Here is a 26,879-nt window from a genome sequence, read left to right on the forward strand (position 1 = left end):
TTGCTTGCCTGTCTCCCCATTAGAATGGATGCTCCACGGGAGCAGGGATTTCGGTCTATTTTGTCCACTGCTGTGTCTCTGTGTAGAATAGTCCCTCAGAGTGCACTCAGGTGACTCTCCGCAGAGCTGTGTACCCAGAGCTCCGGGTTGTCTGCTGCCTGTGTGGGTTGGAGATGGGTCTGACCTGCAGGCAGACTCCGCATCAGCATCTTATCACGGTGATGCCATCGGGGCCCGAATGATCTGCATTTCCCCATTCCTACCAGGAGGTGGCAGTGTGCTCACTCCGCCGGAGCCGGCTCAGTTGACGTTTCCCTGATGCAACAGCTGCTTGGTGCGTCTGGCCCAGGACTGCCCTCACTGCTAGGGAGAGAGAATTCTCTGTCAATCTAGGCCTGAAAGACCTGTCATAAAACCAGATGAAAAGCCCTTCTCTATTTATCCTGCTGAAGTCAGAACAAATCGTTAATAACACCTAAACATAGATCATGGGACCTGGTCAAGTCTACATTGAAATTACCTGCAAGAAATTCTTGGGGGGCACTTTCATTTATCTTGGGACGTTTCTTCATTGTGATTGTTTAAATATCTCCCTTCCCCCACCTTCCCAAACGCCTCTATGCCAGTTGTTTACTGAGCTAAAGTGAACAACTATTTCTTATGTGCCAGACAATTTGGGAGAAAATAGAGATTTTCTTTTGGGAAAATGTTCTTTGTTAGAAATTAAAAAACAGAAAAATAAGAACACAGTTCATGTAGCTTTCAACAAGAGTAAATATTCTGATGCTGATGCTGCTGCTAAGTCACTTCAGTCGTGTCTGATTCTGATGCTAGGCATGTTTAATAATCATGCAAAAATACTACAGATTAAAGAGAAAGACAATTTAATAAACATTTCTTGGGCACCTCCTGTGTGTCTGGCACTATGTTCAGTTCAGGGAAATAAAATATGAATCAAAAAAGATCATTGCTTCCAAGGAACCCAACCCCTACTGAGAGTCAAAGATATTTGTACAATAAATTATGATACAAGCAGAATAAAATATATGATAAAAAAAATAAAACTGAAAGTGTTCATAGAATGTTCACCAATATTTTTTCTTTTTTTCCCGTGCAGTTATGTCTGACTCTTTGTGACCCCATGGACTATACAGTCCATGGAATTCTTCAGGCCAGAATACTGGGGTGGGTAGACTTTCCCTTCTCTAGGGCATCTTCCCAACCCAGGGATAGAACCCAGGTCTCCCACATTGCAGACAGGTTCTTTACCAGCTGAGCCACATAGGAAGCCCAAGAATACTGGAGTGGGTAGCCTATCCCTTCTCTAGGGGATCTTCCAGACCAAGGAATTGAAAGTCACCTCTCAAAGATACTAGGGGACCAACTCATTTTTATTTCGCTGTAAATAACAAGGTAAAAATTGAGCATTTATTCTGTATTTTTCTGTAAACCAACTGAGCTATGAGGGAAGCTTGTTCACCATGATAGACTATACATATTCTGAGTCATACAAACACTTCACTTCAGGTGAAAGAACAAACTTGGATCTGTTACAACTGATTGCTATAAGAAGAACCAGTACCTCACTGATATCAAAAGATGTTATGTCATTAAAAACTTTTGTATGAATACAGTGATAAAATTAAAAACAGAAAAATTAGGATCTGAAAGAAAGCACTTAAGGATTCCAAGGCTAAAGTGTATGTGTGTTTTGTGAGTCAATCAACTTTCAAAGAAGTCCATCAATAATAGATAGATGATGCTTTTGCTGATGTTTTGATGATGATATTTATGTAAATCTACAGTTATATATGCGGATTTAATAAAGTTTTATTAACAAATATTGATTAAAAATAAAGTTGATACCAGCAATGTTGCATGGGAATGTAGAAGCTAGAAGAAATAATTTTGGTCAGGGAAATCAGAGAAAACTTCCTGGAAGAGGTGGGTTTTACACCATCCCTTGAAAGATGAGCAGGACTTTGGTAGACTGAGAATGGGAAAGAAGTGTATTCCAAGCTAAGACACAGGCATAACCAGAAGCCCAGAAGTGTGATCATTTTGTGATCTTGTGTATTTGGAGTGTGGGGCTGGGGTTGAATGTGGATGGTGTGGATCTAGGAATGTCCAATTCCATTTTGCAGAAAAAGTGCCTAGTGGCAGCAGATCAATAATTGCTTATTGAGGGAAAACAGGCAGGAAGGCAGAAAAGGAAGAAAGAACAAAAGGAAAAAAAGGTCAAAGTCTGGCATAGATGTTTACTGTGGGTTATAGGAACCAAGAAGTAAACCAGAACGTGCGACAGTAGTGGCCCCCTTTCTACCTCCCCAGTTCTTCCCATTTAAACAAAAATTCTTTCTTTATTTATTTTTGGCTGTGCTGGGTCTTTGTTGCTGCCCAGGCTTTTCTCTAGTTGCGGCAAGTGGGGTTACTCTCTAGTTGCTGTGTGTGGGTTTCTCCTCATTGCGGTGGTTTCTCTTATTTTGGAGCATGGGCTCTAGGGCGTGGGGGCTTCAGTAGTTGTGGCACATGAGATTAGTTGCCCTGCAGCATGTGAAATCTTCCTGGGAGAGGATTCAAACCTGTGTCCCCTGCATTGGCAGGCAGAGTCTTAACCTCTGGACCGCCAGGGAAGTCCTCCCTTCTTATTCCAATTTTGTTGGAAGAATAAAATGGAAATAGCAAAATATTATCCCTTCTTCTTCTACCCCTTGACTGTCTGGAAAGAGTATTTATTAACTAAAGCTACAGTAAATGTTCTGTTTTTTAGATGTACAGTTTATCTCTCCATTCACCTACTAGAGGGCATCTTGATTTCTTTCAAGTTTTGAAAACTTTGAATAAAAGTAGTATAAACATTCAAGTGCAGGTTTTTGTGTGGACATAAAAATTCAGCCCCTCCGGGTAAATACCAAGGAGTTTGATTGCTGGATTGTATTGTAAGAGTATGTTAAGCTTTGTAAGAAACTGCCAACTGACTTCTGAAGTGTCTATACTATTTTGCATTTTCACCAGCAATGAATGATAGTTCCTGTTGCTCTGCGTCCTCACCAACACGTCAGCATTTTGAATTTTGGCCATTCTAATAAGTGTGTAGTGGTACTTCACTATTGTTTTAATTTGCAATTCCCTGATGACAGAGGGTGTTGAACAATTTTTCATATACTTATTTGCCATTTATCTGTCTTTGGTAAGCTACATGTTCAAGTCTTTTATCCTTTTTTAAATTGAGTTTTTTTTTTTTTTATTGTCAACTTTTAAGAATTCTGTATATGTTTTGGATAATAGTCCTTTATCAGAGATGTCCTTTACAAATACATTATCCCAGTCTATAGATTGTCTTTTTTTTTCTCTTGACAGTGTTTTTCTCAGAGCAGTTTTTAATTTTAATGAGATCCTGCTAACCAATTATTTATTTCATGGATTGGGCTTTTGGTGTTGTATCTAAAAAATCATCAGCTTACCCAAAGTTATTTAGATTTTCTCCTACTTTTATAATTTTGCATTTTAAATATAGATCTGTGCATAGAGAACAGACCTGTGGTTGCCAAGGGGGAGGGGGTGATGGATTGGGAGTTTGGGGTAAGCAGAGGCAAACTATTATATAGAGAATGGATAGCAGCAAGTTTCTACTGTATAGCCTAGGGAATTATATTCATTACCCCATGATAAATCATACTGGAGATTAATATGAAAATGAATGTATATCTATGTATAATTGAGTCACTTTGCTATACAATAGAAATTAACACAAAGTTGTAAATCAACTGTACTTCAATAAAAAATAAAGAGGTTTATGATCCATTTGAATTAATTTTTATGAAGAGTGTGAGGGTGTGACAGAGATCTAGATTCACATTTTTGCACTTGAATGTCCAATTTTTCTAGCAACATTTGTTGAAAAGATCATATTTGTCTGATTGAACTGCTCAATACATTAATATGGGTCTATTTCTGGGCTTTCAGTTCTGTTCCACTGATTTATTTATCTGTTCTTTCACCAAACTATTCTGCCTTGATTATTGTAGCTTTATACTATGTCTTGAATTCAAGTAGTTAACCATCCTTCAACTTTGTTCTCTTTCAGTATTTGGTTGGCCATAGAAACTGATTTTTATATATCAATCTTACATCTTTCGACTTTGCTGTAACTCTTTGTTAGTCTCAGGAATTTGTTGTTGTTGTTGATTCCTTTGGAATCCATAGACAATCCTGTCATCTACAAAGACTGTTGTTTTCCTTTCCTGTCCAGTCCATACACCTTTTGTTTCTCTTTCTTGTCTTATTGCACTGGCCAGAATTCTAGTATGATGTTGAAAAGGAGTGATGACAGGGGATACCATTTCCTTGTCTCTGGTGGAGCCATTTTTAAGATTTCATTTTTATACTGTTCATTGCAAGTATATAGAAATACACTTGATTTTTCTATACTGATCTTGTATCCTGACCACTCCATATGCAGTCTTCACATTTATCATTTTAATGGTTGCACACAATTTCATCAAGTAATACCCTATAATTTCCTTAATCTTCTCAACTGGTTAGATTTGTATGCTGTGTGTAAGTTCTTCATGTTTATAAATACTCCTGCTGGAAATAATTTTGCACCTTCAACTATTTTCTTTGTAATTATTTCTTTAGACCAAAGGGTTGAAGGGAATGGATATTTTGTATGGTTCAATATTTTTATTGCCAAATTGGCCTTCAATGGAGTGTTAAAGCCTGAAGCTGATGCATTCATGTCCTTATTACCTACAGCTCATCTAGCATCTCATGACAGCTTATCCAGTCTACCATAGTACATTTGTTTTGTGAGGTCATTGAAATACGAATAAGTTAGAAGGAACAGACAGCCATTTGGCATGAAGGTGTGCTGTTTTGTGTTCGGTCACTTTGACTTCCTTTAACTGTTGCCATTAACTCTCTTGTAGACATGCACAAGGCTACTGACTTGGTGAGAAAGGTGGGTATAAGTCTTTGGGAATCACCATCACTCCCATCAGAGCTAGAAACACGTCTTGGAGCACCTTCCCCATTGATGGTAAATTGGTATCATCCTCTGCGTTGCACAAAGCAAATGGCTATCATCAAAATCATCCACATGGATGGTGCTTATCCCTCATCTGCTATGTACAGGGAACTGTGTTATGCTCCTAAGATCTCCCTTAGTCTCCACAACCCTGTGAGGTAGGTAATGTTAATACTCCCATTTCATAGATGAGTTAACTAAGTCTTTGAGAGTAAATAACCATTCAAGCTCTCTCCAGTAATAAGTATTGAACCAAGGGTTGAAGGTAGGTTTGTGTGGTCAGCGTCCGTGCATTAAAACATCATGACGTATCTGAGAAACTGAAAGACTGTGCTTTGCAGAGATAATAGCAATAGTTTTATAAAGATACTAACATGGGAAATCATTTGCGCCACCTCAAAAATAGCTATGAGACATCACAACACCGCAATGAAATGTTTAACCACCACATAAACAGCTTCAGACCAGCAGATGAAATAATTTGATTGTCCAATTAACTTTCAGGGAAACTGGCCAGGTCTGCCTGTGGTCCACTCTGGCCAGGCAAGCTGGCCTGTCTGTTCACAAGTCCTGCACCTGTTTAGTATAATTCTACTTTCAAACCCTTCCTTTCCTTGTGCCAGCTCCCTCACAGATATGGAAATAACAGCTATCTAGTAGGCTCCAAAACCTCCTTCTTTTCATATAAGGTGTGGAAATGATAAGACCATGCAGAAAAGTTCGTGCAACTAGCACTGAAATTTAGTAATGTTTCTAAAAATAGAGCCTCTGAAAGATTTAATATTATAAGTCACTGTGATCCCCAGAGAAAAAGCCACAGTGGTAGAGGTATCTTCCATCAAGTGTGAAGGTGCTTTTTCCTTACTCCCTCAAGAGCATTTTCCTTTGTAATGTGGGGTTGCCTGGCATTTTTCAAAGGACAAAGATAGTGCTAGTGAATTCAGTTGACAGTGAAGTTTTGCGGGGGGAGGGGTTACCGGGGCAGTGTTGGGGCAGGTCCTGACTTTGTTGGGTGACCTTGGACAGATTTTGAGCCTCTGGGTTTAGTTTGCTTATATGTGAAATAGGAGGTCACAAAACCTTGTATCACAGAACTGCTGTGAAAAACAGCTCCAAGTGAGATACTATTTCAAAAAGAACTTTGGAAATAACAGAATTACCCAAATGCCAAGTAGCGGTTGCACCCCCCGCTTTCAGCTTGTTTGAGTTGAGAGATATTCAATCAGCTGAAGTGCCAGGGGCAAAGATCCTGTGTTTAATTAGATTTTCTGATATTCTCCAAGATTCAGTTAACAGTTCTTACTGACACAAACCTTCTTAGAGGTTTTTCCAAGCTTCATGTGGCCTCTTGCTTGTTTTATCCCTTTTCACCATGCTGAACGAACTTCCTCTTCAGTTAACGTGGTGTCCACCAGGTTTCTCTTTCATAGTTTCAAATTTCTCCTTTCTGATTAAAAAGCAATTTGTGGGGAGATACTTTGAGACTGCATAAGTATCCTATCAGGCCTTAACCATTTGTTTTAACGGATTCTGATTCCCTTGTTCCTTCTACATCCCTTGGTGACTCTACTATAAGAAAGGGCTTTCTCTTTCCCCCATTTATTATTGTTATTTTTTATTGTGTGTGCGTGCTCAGTTGTGTCCAACTCTTTGCGGCCTCATGGACTGCAGCCTGCCAGGCTCCTCTGCCTGTCAGGCTCCTCTGTCCTTGGAACTTTCCAGGCAAGAATATTGGAGTGGGTTGCCGTTTCCTTCTCTAGGGAGTCTTCCCAACCCAGAGATGGAACCCACGTCTCTGGCATCTCCTGCATTGTCAGGTGGATTCTTTACCAGTAGTGCTACTTGGGAAGCCCTATTTTGTTTATGAACTCATGGATTCTCATTCCGTGCAATGGGGCATAATCTATTCTTATCATTACTTTGATGATCAGTTGTCCCCACTTTGACCAGAGGGAGGGGTTTAAGGGTGGCCAGGATTGTTTTAATTAGGTATGGTGGGATGTACAGATATGACAATGATCATCATGAAAGGAGACCTTTGTCTTCCTCATGGATCCCTAGACACGGGAGGATGCTCACGAGGCCATCTGGGGAAGCACCGTAAAGGGCCAGTCAGGAGGCAGAGGAAGTGGGGGGAAAATGTGGGAGCCTTTATTATCATTTCCACAGGAAGGAATCGGTGAGGTCCTGTGGGTAAGGTCAGGATGGGCTGGTTTCAGCCTTTCAGCAGGCTCTGAGCCCCAGGGACTGCCCCTCCTTGTCGAAAGCCTGGCCTTGGGGTGATTCAGGCAGGAGAATAGGGACCCTGACTCTGAGAGCCCAATAGAGGATGTGGTTGGGGTATGGGCTCCAGAATGGTTGATTTGCATAGGAAAAACAGGCTCTGGAGGAATTATTGACTATCTCTAGGAATTAGCTAACCCGGGGAGGGGCAGTCCCTCCAGAGTCAGCAAGACCACAGATGTCAAAGCACCAACTACAGAAACAGGGAAACAGCCCTCTTACAGGGAATCCCAAGCTAGCATCTATATCCTTTCGACATATCCCTGCCATTCTCTTGAGTTTTCCTAATTTTCTGGCACAAGAAGTCTGCCCTTCTTGTTTTGATATGAAGATCCATTTTGTCTGGCTTGTGAGCTTAGAATTGTTTTAACTTTCAAAAATCCAAAAGGAGAAAAAACAACCCTTAATTTCAAGTTCCTTGTTGCTGTTGTGTCACTCAGTTGTGTTCAACTCTTTGCAACACCATGGACTGCAGCACACCCGGCCTCCCTGTCCTCCACTATCTCCTGGAGTTTGCTCAGACTCATTGAGTTGGTGATGCCATCCAACCATCTCAAGCGCCTTAAGTATTTCTAAATCCTGGCAACTGTGGGTTGGAGGTAGGCAGTCTTGTCTCCTCTGAGGATATGGGTCTCAGATGCCAGAGAAAAGATCTAGGAAAAATTATAGGAGCATTAAGTTTCTATGATCCTGTGTTTTCCTCATGGGTCACCTCATCCTTTCATCTGTAGGGCATCTTGGGGAACAAAGTGGTTCTATTCCACTGGGTCTGGACCTAGTCTTTTCTTGGGAGTTTGGGCAAAGTCATATTTAGGTCTGGAGATGTTGACCTACTGCATAGGACACTGGCTCATTAGACTGTGCTTGCGGGGAGCCCTCAAAGTGGGGAAGCAAATATACTATATTAACACAGACATATGGAATCTAGAAAGATGGTACTGATGAACCTATTTGCAAGGGCAGCAGTGGAGACACAGACATAGGGACCAGACTTGTGGACATGGCAGGGGTAGAGGGGAGGAAGGAGCGGGTGGGATGTGTGGAGAGAGTAACCTGGAAACATACATTGAAAGTGAAAGTGAAGTCGCTCAGTCGTGTCCAACTCTTTGCGACCCCATGGACGGTACCCCACCAGGCTCCTCCATCCATGGGATTCTCCAAGCAAGAATACTGGAGTGGGTTGCCATTTCCTTCTCCAGGGGATCTTCCCGACCCAGGGATCGAACCCAGGTCTCCCACATTTCAAGCAGATGCTTTAACCTCTGAGACACCCGGGAAGCCTGGAAACATACATTACCATATGTAAAATAGGTAGCCAGTGGGAATTTCCTGTGTGACTCAGGGAACTGGAACCTGGGCTCTGTAACAACCTAGAGGGTACGATGGGGAGGGGGGTGGGAGGGAGGGGACATTCATGCTGATGCTTGGCAGAAACCAACACAATATTGTAGGACAATTATCCTTCAATTAAAAATAAATATATTAAATTATATATTAAAAAAGGAGGGAAGGGGGAACCAGTACTGAGATCTCATGTGAAAACGACATCAGTTGAGCTAGACCTGAGATCACATCAATTATGAGCGGACAGCCTGACTTCTTGCTTCTCCAAGTGTGGAGCACAGACCAGCAACCCCGGCATCGTCCAGAAACTTGGTAGACATGCAGACTCTTGGGCTCTGCCCCAGACTTGCTGAATCAGAATCCTTGTTTGAACATGATCCTGGGGGTTCCTGGGTGTCTTACAGTTTGAGGAACACTGCTCCAACAGCCCAACCTATTGATCTAGAGCTTTGGGAGTGACAGGAGAGAGAGTCTGTTCTGACAACCAGGTGAAGAAACCCAGCAGAACCTTTGAATCTTTCCACCTGGCTTCAGACGGTGCTTCCTTCAGCACCAAGAGCAGAGGAAGAATGGAGGGGAAATGAAAGCATTATCATTCTGTGTTGTGTGGAGTCTGTTCAAGGTGCTGGGCACTTTGTTTTCTTAAAATAAATTCCTATAAAACCGGATAGGATCCTGTTCATAAAAGCATGTGGGGATAGGATTAGTGCTCTTAGAGAATAGACCCCAGAGAGCTCCCTGCCCCTGCCACCCGCTTGAAGACACAGCAGGGGATGCCATCTAGGAACCAGGAAGCTGGTCCTTGCTAGACTCCCAATCTGCTGATGCACTGACCTCGGACTTCCCAGGCCTGAGGACCATGAGAAACAGATGATTGTTTAAGTCGCCAGTTTGCTGTTCTTTTGTTATAACAGCCCAAGGTAGATTGCACATCTCACCCACAACACAGTCGTGTTTCTGGAGGCCAGTGGTGGCGGCCACTGAGGCAGGAACTCCTCCCTGGGCCTCACCCATGTACAGTGGGAAAGATGTCTGTAAAATCAAACCACCTCTCTCTTCTTCCTGATGAAAGTTTCTCAGTCATGTCTGACTCTCGGCCACCCCATGGACTGTAGCCCACCAGGCTCCTCTGTCCATGAAATTCTCCAACGAGAATACTAGAGTGGGTTGCCATGCCCTTCTCCAGGGGATCTTCCCAACCCATGGATCAAACCCAGATCTCCCACATTGCAGGCAGATTCTTTACTGGGTGAGCCACCAGGGAAGCCCTTCTTCCAGAGCCTCAGGACAAATTACGTCTTCGGGGCCAGACAGTGGACACCCTCACCAGGCGATCTGGCCCTGAGGGAGCTTGGTGAGGGATTAACTTTTGGAATCTTCTTCTCATTTGTCTAGGCTGAGATTCCTTTTAACAATTGGGTTGCCCAACCCAAGTATAATCTGTACGAGTCAGAAAAACCCTCTGTGTCCCCCAACTTATCAACTACACCTGCTTTGCAAAAACAGCTTCATTGCTCTTAGGTTGTGGAGATTCCATCTTTCCTGCTAAACCCATGTTTGTCTCTCTCTCCCCACCAGGGCCGCTGCCTCTCCATGCTGTGCCATCTGCTTCCACCTGCCAGTCTCACAGGATGCGGTCCCCTCTGCAGTAAGCATGGCTCAGTTCCACAAGTCTGTGGTTTCCCACCACCACCCAAGAGAAAAAGGAACAGGGTCCAGCAGATGACACTTCACCCCACAACCACTTAGTCTGATCTGTCCAGTGGACTTTCCACAAAACTTCGGCTTGTTTTTCTTTCAGTTTCTCTGTCTGCTGGCCAGGGTTCCTTCATGACCTTGTAGCATGGATTCCTGCTCACCTTAATGGGTCTTTGTGAAACACACAATACAGAACAAGAATTCTTTCATTTATCCTGCATTCTTTCTCTGCTCTTAGCCCTGGTGAACTTTCTGAAGCCAGGTGGAAAGATTCAAAAGTTCTACTGGATTTCTTCACCTGGTTGTCAGAAATGGAAACTTCTGGGTGGACCCGGGTGCTCTTGTTAGTTTTTGAAACTCTAGTGAATTCCAATGTGCCCCTGCCTTCCTGGCTGTGATGGCAGCAAGGACTCTTCTCTAGATTCCAGGGGCCATGAAAGCCAGAGATGGATCTTGAAGGTAGAAGGATGGTCTAGGGAGTTAAGAAAAGCAGACATCCTGGAGCAGTGATACAGGTAGGGCAGGGAGCCGGTGCAGCCAGGGAGTGGAGCTCTGGGTAGGGGGTGGTGGGGGAAACATCTGCCCTGCCTGCCCCAGGGGGTCTTTCTCAGCTGGGGAAGGAGCAGGTGGTTCCCTGGGGCCTGAGCTGGAGGGAAGGTAAGTTCAGGTTTGTGGGGAGTGCTAGGGGACTCCTCTGGGGACTGCACTCAAAGCTGGCTGCTGCTTTGTTATTTTCATTCATTGGTTTTGTTTCAGATTCCACCAAATAGAAACAGACACAGATGCAGAGAACAATCTAGTGGCTTTCCCAGGGGAGGCGGGGAAAGGGGCTGATCAGGGAGGGGGATTTTGAGTTACAAGCCACTGTGCTGCGCTTAGTCACTGTCGTGTCCGACTCTTTGTGACCCCATGGGCTGTAGCCCACCAGACTCCTCTGTCTGTGGGAATTCTCCAGACAAGAATACTGGAATGGGTTGTCATGCCCTCCTACAAACTACTAGGTATAAAATAAATAAGTAATAAACATGTAATGTACAGCACAGGGAATATAGCCAATATTGTATAACTTTATTTGAGATGTATAATCTATAAAAATATCAAATTACTATGTAGTATACTTGAATCTATGTAACATTATAAATCAACTAGGCTTCAATTAAAAAATAGGAAAAACTGGTTGTTTCTAGGAACCAGGCCTGATGCCAAGGGTGCCTTGAGAGGTGTCCCTGCAGCCTCTGGGACACTTGCAGAGAAGGGCTGCTCCTGGGAGTACATGTGGCAGGGGGCACGACCCAGGAGACTCCTGAGGGCTGAGGGCTGGCAATACCAGTTGTGACAGGGGCTAATCAGACCCAGAGCCCCTGTTTGATAATAGGGCATTTGTCAAAAACTCTTTTTCTATCTCAAAATGAATGGTTAATAGAACCTCCTTCACTTGAAGCTCATTTTTACATCTACATGATGGATGATACCATGGATGGGTGATTCCAATGCCCCTCTGCTCAAAGCCACCAGGGACTTACCTGCTCCAGCGTGGATGGCCAGAGGTACGTAGTATGGGTGACTCACTGACTGTAGTGTAGACTCAACGTGATTAATGAGATTTTACAAAATTGTCAACAACTCTTAGCAAAGTAACAAATAGCACAGAAAACTATCTTCCTTTGATTAGCAACAAAATGTACTAGAACATTCAGTGTATTTTTAACCATGTGGAAAATGCTTGCATTTGTGTGTGAAATGGAATTATGTTCCAGGCTGGGCAATTCTGTCAGCTTCATGAATGTTCAGTTATTTGACAACCAGACAGGGCCATGGGTTGATTTTCATGTTGAGGGGCTGAAGGGAGCAAAACAGTGTCTGGTACCCAAGACCACTATATTTCATTACTGCTTCCCCGGTTGTTATGAAAACCCCACCATCCCACCACAGGGAGGAGGGGAGAGAGGGGCCATATTTTGTTGATCAACTCTAGGAACCAAGTTATAGGTGTAGTGGTTTACATACATCTTTCAATAGAGATAAATTTGATGAATATTATGTAAGTTACAGGTGTACACTATAATTCACAAAATTTAAAGGTTATACTCTTTTGTTATTATTGTTGTTTAGTTGCTAAGTTATGTCTCTTTTGTGATCCCATGGACTGTAGCCTGCCAGGCTCCTCGGTCCATGGAATTTTCCAGGCAAGAATACTGGAGTGGATTGCCATTTCTTTCTTCAGGGGTTCTTCGTCACCCAGGGATTGAGTCTACATCTCTTGCATTTGCAGGCAGGTTCTTTACCACTGAGTCACCAGGGAAATTCCATATTCCTTTTACATTTATTAAAAAATATTGACTATATTCTCTGTGCTGTACCATAGAGCCTCGTAACTTATCTGTTTTAAACTTTAGTAGTTGGTCCTTCGTAATCCTTCCCCTATTGTGCCCCTCCCACCTCCCCTCTTTCCAATTTTAATCTCTACTTTGTTCTCTGTATTTTTAAGTCTGTTTGTTTTTTGTTATATTCATTAGTCTTTCTTTATTCAAGCCTTGAAACACCTTTAATTGGGGTGTATTCTAACAGTTGTTTTACAAATGGAGAACGAGAGGTTCAGAGAGGGCAGGTAACTTGCTTAAACTCACACAGCCAGAGAGTAGAGGAGCCTGAATGTGTTAAGTCTGTTTCAACTCACAGCTGAACATGAGCAAAAAGGTGCAAACAGTGAAGACAAAGAGGCAGAGGACCTCTCTGGTCAGATCTCCTCTGGAAGCTCAATGAAAAGGAAAGAGTGTTTGGTTGGTTCCTTTACAGTTTTGGGCGTGGCTTAGGAGTTGCTCTGCCTGGAGATGTGGAATTAACCAGGTGAGTTCTTGGGATTCATCCCAACTCTATGAATTCTCTTGTTATGAAAGCTCCTTTGTTTTTTAAAAAAGAAATTTCAGCAGTGAACACTTTGGATTGTCAAGTACACTTTTTTCTCTGAATTGCATATTAGTAAGGTTTTAAGTGGGCAAACCATCATGAGGACATTCATCCCTGAAACCGGAAGTTTGTCCTTTGGATCCTTGGCCCTGGTTTTACCGGGTTCCATCACTACGGCTGAGGAGCTGGCTGGCCTCAGTTGTGGCTGACCTCGGATGCGAGGACTGCTTCTTTCTTTGGGATATTGGTTCCAAGAGGCTCTGGCCTCTGTGCCTTGTCCAGCACTCAGGTCTCTCTGGGGACATGGACCCAGATGATCCCAGACTAATACTACACTACAGGCCGGCACTGGCGCAGAAACCCTTGGGGTCTAGCAATCCACACCCATCGCAGCAGAGATGTGGCCTCATTTAAGGACCCGTGAGGCCCATGTGGCTCTGCCGCAGTCAGCGCAACGCACCCAACACCTCCAACACCTGCGCTGTGTCAGGCCCCAGGCCCTTACGGCACTGACAGTGCCCAGAGCAGTCAGCCCAGGGGAGGAGACACCCACGCAAGGCTCTCCCACAAGTGTACGGCTCCAGGAAGTATCACTGACTTACAAATAGTAGGTCTAACGGGTTAGGAGCCGCTAGGCAAGTACAGAACAGTCAAAATGAACACTGCATTGCAATCTATCAGCAAACACCATTCAGGTTACAGAACTGAATTTTCCCTGCTTTTCTGGAGTATATATATTCAGGGAATTTTAGAACTTAAGAGACTTAAGAAATCACCTATTGCATTGGCATGTATTGCTTAAAACAAGATGTCTGTATCGGTGCTGTGACTGTGAACTAGCAAAAATGTATCCCAGGTAAGCTGTAGATCTGATGTGGTTTCAGAATTCTAGGCAGAATTTGAATGGGATTTTTGTTAAGTGATTGGTTATATATTATATGCAAGAATTCCTTGTCTTAGTTTTTTTCTTCACACTTTACCTGTATGCTCTTATGACGCTGCTTTCTAACACATTATTGACTGGAGATGTATCAATATGTTTTTAGAGAGTGATACAGTTAACATCACTGTCTGAAGGTGTTAGAGATTAAAATTGATCTAAGGTTCATTATATAACTTATGATTGTCGTTATCATTCACATTTTGCTCTGTTGGGTTTTTGTTCCAACCTTGTGTATATTATAAACACAAGTTTATTGCCATAAGTTTCAAAAATGATACATCACAAAATTTTGAGTGAAGAAGAATTTTTTGGTGAATTTTAAGCAGATACTTTCTCTAATTGTCTGAGCGACCTATATACTAGTGTCTCAAAAAATGATAGCCCTTCAGAATATAGTTCTGATTCAGACTATGTGAATATTAGACCAACAAAAAGACAAAAACCTTAATTACTGATTCGGATCAGAGAGTGAAAATGAAACAGTGATGGAGACGACTTTACAGATGTGGCAGGTGTAACTATTTAATATAATAACCTGAAAGTGTTAGTGAAATAACTAATTTTTGGCCAGCCAAAATAAAAATCGCCTACCACGGGTCTTATTTTCTTCAAAAACTTCTCTGTCAATACTGAGTTAAAAAGTGATGTTTGCTTTGGAATCTTGAATCTGGTCCTTTTGAGTTTCTTCTGATGGGCTCAACTTATTACATCCGATCATTTTATCTTTGCTTTCCTAGGCTGCCATCTACAGGCCACTCAGGGTAATAACATACATACCTCAGCAGAGAGGCTGGAGAGGAGGAAGGGGTTGCAAGGGAGAGCAAAAATAATTGATTCTTCTTTCTCTGCTTTACTTTCTAAGGGATACTTACACATATTGTGTTTGTGTCTCTACAAATATTTTGATTCTGGCATTGAAAGTCTAAATGGTCTTTCTACGCTCTTCTCTGGCTTCTTCACTTTAATACAAGTGGAGGTCCCATTTGTCTCCAGTCCTGGAACCTTATTTAATTCATTAACTAAAATAAAATAAAGACAATCAGCTTCTGGGGACACAGCCTGGCCTCAGGAGCCCAGACTGCAGTATTGCAGGTGGCTTCGTCTCTGGCCGCCTGCCCCCACGGCCCTCTGCTGAAGGGGAGAAGGGATCCCCTTATTCAATAATTTCAAACACTTAAAGTTGAAGGGGGCTTTAGAGATTGTCTAGCAGTGATTCTGGTCTTCCCAGATGAATCAGTGGTAAGAAGCTGCCTGCCAAGGCAGAAGACATGGGTTTGATCCCTGGGTTGGGAAGAGCCCCTGAAGAAGGAAATGGCTATCCTCTCCAGTATTCTTGCCTGGAAAATCCCATGGACAGAGGAGCCAGCAGGCTACACACAGTCTATGGGGTCGCAGAACTGGACACAACTTAGTGACTGAACAATAAACCAGTGATTCTAGCCTAGAAAACTAGCTTCCTGTGGCCATAATTGTTCCAGAACTGTAATTCTTGATGGATGGTTGATCTTTCCCCCAAGTCCTGGGGAGAAAAATAACGAGCAGAATGTTCTCAACTTACAGTCTTCTCCCATGCAGTCTTCTTAAATCATTTTATCTACTGCCCATGTCTAACTGAACAGGCAACAAGACCTGAGATGGAGACTCTGGGGGCAGATGAACGGGGATCAGCAGCAGCTCCCTCCCTCCTCCCCCCAAAACTCAAATAACACAGAGATTTCAACCAGTCTAACAGGACTACAGAGAGAAGATCTACTTTTCTTTTCTTTTGCTGGAATTTTAAAACAATTTCTTATGATAAAGTGAAATCTATCAGAACTCCATGAGGAGCTCACATGGTTGGCTGCATTTTAGGACTCAGGCGAATCTGTCAGCCCAAACTCCTCATTTCACAGAGGAAGCAGCCCAGGCCCAGAAAGGTGAGGTGAGAGAGCAGAGCAACAGGGCTGGTGACTGAAAGAACTGGGCCCTTCTCGCATCAGTTTCCGTCACATCCGGTCCAGCCTGTGTCACTTCCGGTTCAGCCTGTGCTGCTTCCGGGACTACAGATGAGTTCTCCCAGGTGAAATTCCATCCATGCAAACAGTCTGCTTCTACTGAGACATGCCATGTCCGAAAGCCACCTGTTCAGGTGTGCAGGGCAGCTGCCACCCGGGGCACTTGGTCCCCCCCTCTTCCCCCCGCAGGGAGTGACTTGGTGACTTGTCCTAGTGGAAGGCTCTCCCTGCAGGGGAGTTTAGGGCACTCAGTGCTGCTTGGGAAGGCAGGTGTATGGACCCGTCTAGGGTCCTGGGGAGGAGAGGGAGCACCCCCATGTGTGAAGGGTGGTGGGCTCTTCATGTCCAACTCTGCATTCCCATGAGCCATAGCCCACCAGGCTCCTCTGTCCATGGAATTTTCCAAGCAAGAATACTGGAGCAGGTTACCATTTCCTTCTCCAAGGGATCTTCCCGACCCAGGAATCGAACCCAGGCCTCCCGCATTGCAGGCAGATTCTTAACTGACTGAGTCACCAGGGAAGCCCCAGAGGGAAGGCAAGGCCCATCTTTTTCCTTAACTGTCACTAATGACCTCTGACCCCCATGTTGCTAAATCAATGGCCAGCTCTCAGACTTCAACTTGCTTGACCTCAGGGCCCGATTATCCCCACGCACGGTCTTCACTTGGCTTCCCTCTCTTATTTTCACTCTCCCATCGGTCCCGCCTCTTCCGTGCTGGGTCTCTGGCAGCTATTGACACTCAGTCTGTCTTGGAGTTCCTGGCCTCTTCCCTCTATGTCGCCACTTGCTCCCTTGAGGTCTCACCTGCCCCTTGTCGGTAAACAGCATCCATATAGTAATTCACAAATGTCTAGCCCAGCCCAGACCTCTCTCCCAAAGCAGACGTACATGTATCCCACTCCCTACTGGATACCTTCACATGAATGCTCAGGAGACAGCAACCTGGATGTATACAAATTCCCCCCATATCTGCCCCACCTACAACTTTCCCCCATCCCAGGCATCGGCAGCTCCATAGGTCCAGTTTCTCAGGCAAAAAATCTTTGACTCCTCTTCTTCTCATATCTCACCTCCAATGTACCAGGAATTCCAAAGGTTCTGCCTTCAACCTATCCTCTGACTCAGATCACTCCTCACCTCCTTGCTGCCTGCTGTTACCAGACTCAGGTTTGGCTACTTCCCACTCTTGAAAGATGAGTGTGAGTTGGAAAGGAAAGCCTGCTTCATTCAGGAGGCCAGAAACCTGGGAGAAGGTGAACTCGTGTCTGAAACCCAACTTCAAAGATTCTGCTCCACCATGAAAGTTTTTAAAGGGAGAGTTATTTGGGGGAGGGAATCAAAGTCTTCCTTATCTTCCACTGTCTGTAGACTTTCTTCTGATTGGTTGGTAGTGAGGTAAGAGGGTGGTGCTCCAGGAATCTCATGCTTAGCATGCATTCACCATCCTCCACCTGGGTGGGGGCCTTAGTTCCTACAGAAGAACCCAAAGATATTGCTACGTGTATTTCTTGAGGAGGAGCCAGAACCTTGTCCCTTGACTGCACCATTTTTTTTAAGGTTTGTATTTGCTTTTTTAAATTGAAGTATAGTTGTTTTACAATGTCATGTTAGTTTCAGTTACATAAAATTATACACACACACACACACATAAATGGACTTCCCTGGTGGCTCAGATGGTAAAGAATCTGCCTGCAATGCGGGAGACCTGGATTTGATACCTGGGTTGGGAAGGTCTCCTGGAGGAGGGCATGGCAACCCACTCCAGTATTCTTACTTGGAGAATCCCCATGGACAGAGGAGCCTGGTGGGCTACAGTCCTTGGGGTCACAAAGAGTTGGACGTGACTGAGGGACTAGGCATACCACAGCATATATTCAGATTCTTTCCCTTGCAGGTTATTATCAAATATTGAGTAGAGTTCCCTGTGGTCTATAGTAGGTCCATGTTGGTTATCTATTTTATACATAGTAAGGTTTGTATGTTAGTCTGATCCTCCTAATGTATCCCTCCCCTACTTTCCCTTTGGGAACCATAAACTTGTTTTCTATGTCTGTGGGTCCATTTGTGCTTTGTAAATGAATTCATTTGTGTAACCTTTTTTCAGACTCCACATGTAAGTGGTATCATATGCTTATTTGTCTTTTTCTGTCTGATTTATTCACTTAGTATGATAACCTCTAGGTCCATCCATGTTGCTGCAAATGGCAGTATTTCATTCTTTTTAATAGCTTAGTAGCATTCCATTGTACATATGCACCACATCTTCTTTATCTGTTGATGGACGTGAAGGTTGCTTTCATGTCTTGGCTATTGTAAATAGTGCTGCTATGAACATAGGGGTGCATGTATCTTTTCCAGTTATACTTTTCTCTGGATATATGCCCAGGAGTGAGATTGCTGGATCATATGGTAACTCTATTTTTAGTTTTTTTAATGAACATCCATGCTGTTCTCTGCAGTGTCTGCACCAATTTGCATTCTTATCAACAGTGTAGGTGGTTCCCTTTTCTCCGAACCCTCTCCAGCATTTATTATTTGTAGACTTTTTTTGGCAGACTTTTTGATGCATTTTGTTCCTTAGCAGTTCCTCCCTTGTCTCTGTACCCCCTCCCTTCCCTGATTAGCAACTGTGTGAACCTTCCCTTTGGAACTCAGGGAAGGTCAAGGAGTCTGGATGAACTCTTATCTCCTCCAAGCAAGAAGTGGTGGTGTGGTGGGTAGGGAAGACATGGAGAGGATTTGTGCTGGGACCCGCAGAGTCCTGCCTTGGTTTACCCCAGCCCCCACCAGCCTCAGGCTGCCTGGATCACTGCAGGGCTTCCACTCTTATTTCTCCTGGGTTGGGGTGGGGAGCAGGGGAGAAGTTATCTCCTGAGACGCTGACACCAAGGTGGCATTAAATGAGGGATGATTTTGTGAGGGGGATCTGCCCATGAGGAAACATCGGGAAAAGGAACAGGAGGCAGGGAAAACCATGAAGCTGCCAGGTGAGTCAGCCCCCAGGTGAAGAGGAAAGGCAGGTAGACAGATGCCAGGAGGACACTGGCTCTGAAGGTGTGCGTGTCTCTGGCAACCCCCTCCCTGCTCCTGTCCTGCAGAGGGGTTCATGTTTCCCAGGTCAGTGTTTGCCTCTGAGCCCTTCTCTGCTTTGTCATTGGTCAGGAGCAGCCTTCAGAATCACAGCCTCAGCACAGACCTGGGTCTCACATTCTGGCAGTGATTCAGGTACATAAAAGAATATATATACCCACGCATGCACAATGGGTATATATATATTCTTTTATATAACTGAATATATATAATATATATATATATATATAATATATACATATATATTCTTTTTCAGATTCTTTTCCCTTGTAGGTTATTATAAAAGATTGAGTTCCTTATGCTCTACATTTGGTCAGTTTCACCCTCATGGAATGGGAGTCTGGGAGGCCCCTGCTAAACCACCACCCCACAGGATCTTGTCCCACCCCGGGACTTTTCTCTTTGACTTTCACGCCCAAGTCGTCTTCCCATCACAGGTGAGAGGTGATCTCCCTGTGAGGCCTGCACCTGCCGCTGGCTCCACCTGGGTTGCTTTCCCTGAAGACTAGCTTGGCTTCTGTACTCCCCCCCCCCCCAACCCCCTTCTCCACTTCCTGTTTCAGGGAGGCCGATCCCGACCGTGTTTTTAATATGTCTACCTGCATCTCCCATACATGCACTTCCGTGCCCCTTCATCCGTGTGTCCTTTGTTTGTGACAGGCTGTATAACTACTGACTTACTATGTCTATTTTAATGGCCCCTGTCCCTCCCTGGAATGTCAGCTGCATGAGCAAGCGGTCTTGGTTTTGTGTATTAATATGATGCAAGTGCCCAGAACAGTGTCAGGCACATGGGAGATCATAAATTTTGGCTGAATCAGTGTTGCCTCTCACCTGCCCCTTTCTGTATATGTTTCTCTATCAGTTCCCTGTCTCTGCTGTTGGTTGAGGGTCAACACTCACTTCCAAGGCCCCATTCTGGGGGCAGGGCTGGTGGCCTCTTCCATGCCCCCATGACCCTTGCCCCCTGGGCTTCATGCATTTGTAGCTTCCCCATCCCTTATCTTCTCCGGGTGGGTCTGTGTGGCCAGGAGGTCACAGCAGAAGTGATGGTAGGTCATTTCCGAGGTTTCAGCATAGAGACTTGGTGGCTTCTCTGTGCTGTCCCTCAGATCACCTACCCTGGGGGATGCCAGTTGCCATGTCATGAAGACACTTTAGATGGCTCAGGACAAGCCCACAGGGGAGGAACTGAGGCTTGGGGGCACGTGGCCCCAGGAGGGACCCGCGTGTGGGGAGGCAGAGCCCCGGCACGAGTCGAGCCATCAGAAGATGCAGCTCCAGCCCACATCTGCCCTGTGGGAAGTCCGGAGCCCATGCATCCCTGCTGAACTGCTCTTGGTGCCTGACCTTTGGAAAATGTGGGATATTATCCACGTCTGTGGTTCTAAGCTGCTGAGTTTTGGTAATTCGCTCGGGCATCAATAGATAACGAGTACAGTGGGTATTAATATCATTCACTCGATTTCAGAGATAATGAAGCTGAAACTCATAGAAACTGACCTGCCTAAGTTCCTGTACCACAGACGGAGCAGGGCTTCACTCTCTGGAAGGGCCAGAGTCCACTTGTCCCCACAGATCACTTTCAGCTCTGCATTTTGTATGTTGGAGGTGAAAGGTCATGGAAGAGGGAGACTAGCGTGGGCTTGTTAATTAAATCAGGAAGATGAGTTGTTGTTCAGTTGCTAAGTCATGCCCTACTCTTTGTGACTCCATGGACTGCAGCACACCGGGCTTCCCTGTCCTTCACTATTTCCCGGAGTTTGCTTAAACTCATGTCCATTGAGTCAGTGATGCTATCTAACCATCTCATCCTCTGTCTTCCCCTGCCCTCAGTCTTTCCCAGCATCAGGGTCTTTTCTTCGCATCAGGTGGACAAAATATTGGAGCTTCAGCTTCAGCTTCAGTCCTTCCAAGGAATATTCAGACGAGGCTCAGCTACAAAAAACTAGAGAGTGGGTCACTAGGTAATGAGACCTCCAGAAGAGCTGAAAAAGAGAACCACATGCCTGGTCAATCTGCATCCGTATCCTTTGGCTCAGAACATCCAGCCCCACGTCTGTCTAAAAAACGACATCAGGCCAGAGGAATGCGAAAGCTGTCTGCCCCACGAGTCGTACCTCTCTACCCGTCTGTAATAAAGCCAATCTCGCATCCATTTCAACTTGGCCAGGCTTTCTGTCAGGTTTGCGGCTGTGTTTGCTTGCAGTAACCAAGGCTTTAAAATCTCGATGATGCAATCTTGCCCGCTGCACCTCTCATTTTAAAAATTCGTGGATGTGGCAAAGCAATTAAGTCATTTTGTTTCAGCTCCTGATTTGACTTCTCTGCTCCCCAACTCTTTTGCAATATTCATTCCACTGAGTTAAAAAGAAACCTGGTGGGAACCGCCTTTTTATTATAGCGGTCAGCAGCTTCCCTTTGTTGTGCTTTATCTGTATGATGAGGGCCAGGGTTTACCGGTTGATCAGTGAGAGCTGGCATGCATCACCCCCTCCTCCCCCGAAGTCTGTGCTCAGCGGGAGGCCACTGGGCCGTGGCAACTCCCCAATGACATTATTTCTATTAAATGACAGCCGAGGGTTTATGGGGTGTTTCTGGCCCCAGCTCAGTGGAACCAGCAGGGGTGGGGGCGGGGCCGCTTCCTGTCTCCTCAACCCAGTGGTTCCTGCTTCACCAGGAAAGATCACAAGACTATTTGATGTCGGTTCTTGGAACAGCAGTCAGTTAATTAAAACTGCTGAGTGTTTGAACACATGGAAGGTGTCGGGTATATCACTGCCAGCGCACGCTGGTGTCAGACAGACAGAGGCCCTCAGGGGAGCAGGGGGGTGGAGGAGGCAGACACACGGCAGCATCTTCTCCTGGACAAATGCCCCTGACTCTCCTGCCAGCGAGTCTTTCAACCTGAGAACTAATTGTGGGAACGAAATGACCAGTTTGATTTCAGTTCTTCATCTTTCCCATCTGAAGGCAGCCCCATGGTGGGGGGGAAGGGAGAGGGGCAAACAGGACATCAGGGGTTTTGCATGACCTCTGAACTTGGCAATTGTCATGACTAATGCTGTCCCCAAACGCACGTGTGTTAAGGATGTTGAAAATGGAGACACATGGTCACTGAATCGTGTCTTTTTTGAGAGACTCCTGTGTTTGGAGGCCTGGCTTCCTGTGCCAGACTGACCCCTGCATGTTGTCAGGCCTTGAAGGAGTCAGAAGGGACCAGTATCCTGGTGATTTCTTAGGTCTTGGGAGGTAATGGGGTTTGTTCTCTGCTTGTTTATGTCACTCAGTTCAAAGCTGTTTATTAAGTGGCTCTGGGACCTGCTATCAGCTAATCTAGGAGCAGGGCCCAGGGGCTCCTGAAAATGTAGATAAAGACATTAAGATGTCTCTGCATCGAGGCAGCAAAGATCCCACTTCCCTCCATGGCAGGGGCCCAACCCACACCTGCCAAGGGCTTCATGGCCTGAGGTTTATGATAGTCACGAACTAGAACTGTGGCTTTCTGCTGAGTGCTATATAGTAAATTGTGAGGATGTAGTCAAAACTTCTTGTATTAAAATGGGCCTATTAAACATGGTCTGGGCCTTAATGAAAGTCATCTGAATGTATTTTCTACAATTAGCAAGATTGTAGAATCTTGTATATAGGGCTTCCCTGGTGGCTTAGTTGGTAAAAATAAAAAAAGTCTACCTGCAATGCAGGAGACCTGAATTTGATCACTGGGTCGGGAAAATCTCCTGGAGAAGGAAACGGCAACCCACTCCAGTATTCTTGCCTGGAAACTGCCATGGACAGAGGAGCCTGGCAGGCTACAGTCCATGGGGTTGCAAGACTCAGACATGACTTAGCAACTAAACCTATCTACCTATACACACACACACACATATACATAGAGAGAGAGAGACTGTTTACTCTATGCCTGAATATCTTCACACTTGCATACAAATTTTCTATTATAAATAGGCAGGAAGTCAAATTAGAAATGATTTATAAATCTAAGCATTAACCTCATGTTTGGAACAGGGCTATACCAGAATCACACTACCCAGTGTTCAGACATGGAAATATGAATAGTCTCCATTAGAAGAGTCAACTGGGGAGTAATGGGTGGATGGTGAATCCCTGCCACTACTTCAGGTGCAGAAGGAAGACAGTCTTCACTTACATATCAGCCACACCAGTGAGTGACAGTTTTGAACCGGCTGCATTTTATCAGATGCATTCATCTGCTGATGTCCAATTGCAAGGCTGCTTACTATTTCAAAGAAAATTACATAAACACACTTAACCTGTATAATTCCTTCCTTTGCAGTTTGGAGAGCTGAGAGGTTCAAGCTGGGGAATGGAGAAAACTTCTGCATAGTTCTCTCTTTTACTCGATAGGCTTTATAGGTGAGAAGTGTGAGAATGAGCGAAGGCAGGAAGGGGCCCAGGGCACATGGCTTGTCTGGGTTGGAGGGCATGAGGAAGTCAGTTTTTCCTCCTGGGCTAACAGGTAGCTTATCCCTCCCTACTGGCTGTTTCCCTCCACCTATACACACCATCAGATCATTTTCTCCCCATGGAAACAAACGAACAAAAAACCAAACCCAAAATAAAAAATCACCAGAAACAAAACCTCCAGTCCTTCTTCCCCAGGGACCCTCGGTGCCCTCCTAGGACCACCCACTGCACATCTCTTCTCTTCTCACACATGCATCTTGGCCATCTCTCTTACTATCACCCCAATCATCCCAGAGCAACTGTCAAGGGGCTTTTTCCTATTACTAATCCAGGGGCCATTTTTCCATCTTCTTGGTGACTTTCTTTGTCCTTTCATGTTTCTGGACACTCCCCTGTCCTGCTTCTGACCGAGGTCCCCTGAGTTGCCCTCCTAACTCTGAGACCCTCTGCTCTTGCTGGACACCCGCATCCCAGAGCTCGTCTGCTGCTCATAGCACTTCTCACTTTATACCCAGTCCTGGGCCGTGTGTTCCCCGCTCACAATCAACTACAACCTGGGATGTCTCCCCAGTTACAATCTACAGTCTGGACATCACTTCAAAGCTTCGATCTGAATATCCAACTCCACCTGGAAGCACCACAGAAACCTCACATTAGCAAGTTCAAGGTGATTTCGTGATCAGGGTAGGGGCTGTGTCCCGGTCATCTTTGTATCTCTAGCACCCAGCATACAGGAGGCACTCAATAGTGAAGTAAGTCAGACAGAGAAGGAGAAATATCATATAACATCCCTTATATATGGAATCTAAAAAGAAATGACACAAATGAACTTCCTTACAAAACAGAAAGAGACTCACAGACTTAGAAAATGAACTCACGGTTGCCAGGAGGAAGGATGGGGCAAAGGGATAGTTAAGGAGTTTGGGATGGACATGAACACGCTGCTATAATTTAAATGAATAACCAACAAGGTCCTACTGTATAGTACAGGGAACTCTGCTCAATGTTATGTGACAGCCTGGAGGGGAGGGAAGTTTGGGGGAGAATGGATACATGTATATGTATGGCTGAGTCCCTTTGCTGTCCACCTGAAACTGTCACAACACTGTCTGGCTATACTCCAATACAAAACTAAAAGTTCAAAAAAAAAAAAAAGAGGTACTCAACACTCATTTGTTGGCTGAGTGAGGATCTTACTCAGAAAGCAGGATCAAGCAGAAATGTTTGAGAACCTAAGGAGCAGCTGACAGTTCCAAAGGGATGTGGAATGTGTTTAGCAGAACTACCAGCCCCGGTGCTTTCTGCATCCTGGACCCCTGGTGAGAACCACCTCCTCATTAGGCAGTGCTTCCTAGCACCAGCCAGTGGGTATCCCGGGTCAGCCAGCATCCTTGTCTTTTAATTCAAAATGATGACACCCTTGAAGATATGCACCGTCATAGCACTTGCCAAACATTTTGCATAAATTGCCTCATTTAATCACTACAACAAGGTAAATATTAACTTCCCCATTTCACGGGATCGCAAACTAAACCTTAGAAAGTTTAAGGAACTTGAATGTGGTCACACAACTGTCCCCAACACTAATCTTCACCACTCAGCTTTGGACGTCTGTACCTTTGTTCTCTTTGTTTTATGTAGTCATTGTTATTTCAGATCATCTGTTAAAGAAGATGAGCCAGCAATGGATGGGTCTCTTAAACTATGTCAGAGGTGCTCTAGTAGTAAAAGTAATGCCAACAGGACAAGTAACCACAAACACAGGGCACATGCTGGATACACAGGCTGTTGTGGTGTTTCCCGTGTATCAGGTTATTAATCGCTGCAGCCGCCCTTTGAGCAAGCGCTCTTATCAGGCCTATTTCACTTTCCCGAGGACAGCAGCTGGTATTGATGGAGCCTGAATTCAACCAGGTGGTTTCGCTCCAGAGTCAGGCTCTTAATCCCATCAGAACGAACAACATCGGGAAGAAGCTCCAAGGTTCCAAAGTGCATGGATGTAAGTTCTATCATTTAAGTTCTGTGATCCTAGAGCCACCCCATCCATCCCCTCAGTGCCCAGCGTGGACTTTCTAAAAATGGAATTTCAGACACCGCTTATTGAATGAATGACCTGTGTGAAGGTAATACTGGGTGATGATGGCTTCATGCATCCATCACCCAAGTACTTTCTTTTTTATTTATTTATTTATTTTTCCATTTATTTTTATTAGTTGGAGGCTAATTACTTTACAATATTGTAGTGGGTTTTGTCATACATTGACATGAATCAGCCATGGATTTACATGTATTCCCTATCCCGATCCCCCCTCCCATCTCCCTCTCCACCCAATTCCTCTGGGTACCCAAGTACTTTCTTTTCCCTTTATTAAGAACTTTCAGAAGACAGGTTGCCTTAATCCAAAGAAAGTATTCCCAGTTGTCAGGGGCTGGGGGAAAGTGCTTTCAGTACATGGCGCTGTCCTCACCCCAACCCATGGTGACTCACTTTTGAAAAATTTGTTTATTTGACTGTATCGGATCTTAGTTGTGGCATGCAGGATCTTTCATTGCAACATACAGACTTGTGGCACACATGCTCCGAGGCATGTGAGATCTTAATTCCTCCCACCCCAACCCCCCAAGCAGGGATCCAACTCTCTCTGACTACTTGACTCTGGATGTAGTCAACATGACTACATGACTCTGTAGAGCCAACTCTACATGACTACTGGAAAAACCACAGCTTTGACTAGATGGACCTTTGTCGACAAAGTGTAAAGAAAGCTGAGTGCCGAAGAATTGATGCTTTTGAACTGTGGTGTTGGAGAAGATTCTGGAGAGTCCCCTGGACTGTGAGGAGATCAAACCAGTCAATCCTTAAGGAAATCAGTCCTGAATATTCATTGGAAGGATGAATACTGAAGCTCCAATACTTTTGCCACCTGATGCTTCAAAGAACTGACTCCTTGGAAAAGACCCTGATGCTGGGAAAGATTGAAGGCAGGAGGAGAAGGGGACAACAGAGAATGAGATGGTTGGATGGCATCACTGACTCAATGGACATGAGTTTGAGTAAGCTCCAGGAGTTGGTGACGGACAGGGAAGCCTGCTGTGCGGCAGTCCATGGGGTGGCAAAAAGTCGGACATGACCGAACAACTG

General features: G+C 44.7%; 2 long non-coding RNA genes across 3 annotated transcripts in view; both read left to right on the forward strand.

The window, feature by feature from the left end:
• Positions 1–10,863, forward strand: part of LOC139036486 (uncharacterized) — a 48,617-nt gene extending 37,754 nt beyond the window's left edge. The window contains exons 2-3 of one of the 2 annotated variants that reach the window (XR_011489248.1): positions 10,235–10,304; positions 10,776–10,863. This is a non-coding gene — a long non-coding RNA (uncharacterized lncRNA). Of the gene's footprint in view, positions 1–10,234; positions 10,568–10,775 lie in introns of those variants that run through there. The other variant, XR_011489247.1, reaches the window with a different exon arrangement.
• Positions 10,864–11,789: 926 nt separating this feature from the next.
• Positions 11,790–21,450, forward strand: LOC139036487 (uncharacterized). Its single transcript, XR_011489249.1, has 2 exons — positions 11,790–11,901; positions 21,128–21,450. It is a non-coding gene; the product is annotated as an uncharacterized lncRNA (long non-coding RNA).
• The last annotated feature ends 5,429 nt before the right edge of the window (positions 21,451–26,879 follow it).

Source organism: Odocoileus virginianus, chromosome 9 (genome assembly GCF_023699985.2).
Source record: "Odocoileus virginianus isolate 20LAN1187 ecotype Illinois chromosome 9, Ovbor_1.2, whole genome shotgun sequence".
Taxonomy (NCBI): Eukaryota; Metazoa; Chordata; class Mammalia; order Artiodactyla; family Cervidae; genus Odocoileus; species Odocoileus virginianus.